General features: G+C 35.6%; 1 long non-coding RNA gene across 1 annotated transcript; it reads right to left on the reverse strand.

The window, feature by feature from the left end:
- Positions 1 to 1,211: 1,211 nt before the first annotated feature.
- LOC118489188 lies at positions 1,212 to 2,022 on the reverse strand. Its single transcript, XR_004886645.1, has 2 exons — positions 1,796 to 2,022; positions 1,212 to 1,725 (listed from the first exon to the last, which is right to left on the reverse strand). It is a non-coding gene; the product is annotated as an uncharacterized LOC118489188 (long non-coding RNA).
- Positions 2,023 to 2,411: the final 389 nt, after the last annotated feature.

Consider the following 2,411-nt stretch of genomic DNA (forward strand, 5'->3'; position numbering starts at 1 on the left):
TATATATATATATATATATATATATATATATATATGGGACCGCTAAAATGAAAACCATCTCCACTTGTAAGAACCGCGAGAACCAGTTCCTAACTATTAGATCAACAAGATGGATGGATGAGATTAAAAGTAACAAAAATGAATATTAAATACATTTTGTCTTATTATGTCTTTTATATTTTAATCCAAAGGGGTAGTTTAGTAAAATTACCTTTTTGTCTTTTTGTCTTTATTATTTTTATTACTATTTTGTTTATTATATTACTTTTTATTTTCTAAAAAGAGTTTTTTTATTAAAAGTATTTTTAAATTCAAATTTTGTAATAAGACAAATTTTTTTATGCACCGGTTTTTGCACGCCGGGGTTTTTCAAGCGTCGTTTTTTAAGGCGCCGTTTTTACGCCGTGATTTTTCAAGCGTCGTGTTTTTTAACGCGCCGGCTTTTACACGTTTTTTTAAGGCGGCGTTTTTTACACTTTTTACGTTTTAAGTTTTACGTTAAAATTTTTACCTTTTTACGTTTTATGTAAAACTTTTTACGTTTTATGTTTTACGTTAAAATTTTTACGTTTTACGTTTTACGTAAAACTTTTTACATTTTACATTTTACGTAAAACTTTTTACGTTTTACGTTATACGTTAAAAAGTTTACGTTTAACGTAAAACTTTTTACGTTTTATGTTTTACGTTAAAATTTTTATGTTTTACGTAAAACCTTTTACGTTTTACGTTTTACTTAAAACTTTTTACGTTTTACGTGAAACTTTTTACGTTTTACGTTAAAAAGTTTACGTTTTACGTTAAAAAGTTTACGGTTTAACTTTTTTTTTTACAAAAACTTTTTTACGCAAAAACGAACGCACCCAGAAATCGCAAACACGGGAGGTGTCTCAGATATATTGTTATCATCATCGACTAGGGGAAAAAGTAAAAAACGAACAAGTCGTACATTCCCGAATCAACAAACAGATTCACATAAACAAGAATCATCTTTCATCCATCAGGATCACAACAATTCAACCCGGTTAACCATCTCGACACCAGTCATCAAGCATTTATCATCCTTTAAACATGATCCATATACCTTATTTTGATCCTAAATTATCATTCATCTTGAACAGGAACAATACCACCTCAGTTTATTAAATACAACAATTGTTTAACAACTTCCAGAATCATCAAATTAATCATACATGTTTACAGGTTCATGGTTAACACTTTCACAAATATTTCAACATTTAATCATTTAGTAAAGAACCATCATACATAATCCGTTGACAAACACAAAAACACAAACAGTGGCATAAAAGACTGACCAAAGGGTTTTGAACGGGCGAGTGTGCGGCACTCGTCGGAGTTGACCGCCGCCGCTGCCTTTCCGAACCGAGACCCAAACGAAACTGAGCTGATCGGTTTAAACCCTGAACTCGAGCCGAAAGTAAATCTCGAACCGAACATAACTCAGATTTGAGCTAAATAACATCAGCCACAACAAGATCAACATCACTTTCATTCTTCAGGAAATAAAAGGAACCGAAGCAAACCCGAACCAGACCCAAGACCCGTGGTTGACCGAACCAAACCCGCCCTGAGCCGAGACCATAATCTGACCCAAAACAGCTTGACCCGAACCGAAACTTCTAAGAACCGAACCTGCTGGATTTGACCGATGAAACCCGTGAAAACCCAAACCAAAACATCATCATCTTCAACATCAACAGTAGCCTAGCATTATCATCTTCAAAGCATCAGAAAAAAACGAGGAAAGAAAGAAGAGGGGAAGCCAAATTCTCACCGGAAATTCGACGGGCATTAGAAACACCGTCGTCGCCCCTCACTGCCGCCGCCGTGAGCGGCGGCGTTGCTCCCAACCTCGGTCTCTCTCTCTCTCCTTCTCTCCAGTCTCTCTCTCTATCTCGTCTCTGTGCTTCTCTCTCTCACCTCTCCGCCGTCACCGGACTCCACCAAAACAGTCCAATCCTCGTCATTTTTCAGCATCATCATCATCAGCTTCTATTTTAGGTTACATTTAAAAAGAAAATCACTAAACAGTAACTGTGTTCATATTTTTTTTTTCATTTAAATCATTAAATTCCAACATTTACTAAAAAAAATTGAAAATTAAAGGTTTTTTATTCATGTAAAAAAAGGTTTAAAGTAGAAACATAGGCTAAAAATTTAGTAAAACTTACGTGGGAAACAAATGTTATTCCTTTTTTAGGAACATTCTAGGCCATCAATAGTGCAGAATAGTGCAGAAGGTACTTGGTCCATTCAAAAATTCACAACACAAGGGGAGTCAATGGAATCGGCATCACCTAGGGATGAGCATCTATCACCAAATTTCATCAGTCGCCGGCTCCGCTGGTAAGTGAGGGTGAGAGATGAACTGGGGCTCAGGGTGTTTGTGT

This window comes from Helianthus annuus, chromosome 17 (assembly GCF_002127325.2).
Source record: "Helianthus annuus cultivar XRQ/B chromosome 17, HanXRQr2.0-SUNRISE, whole genome shotgun sequence".
In the NCBI taxonomy this organism is placed as follows: Eukaryota; Viridiplantae; Streptophyta; class Magnoliopsida; order Asterales; family Asteraceae; genus Helianthus; species Helianthus annuus.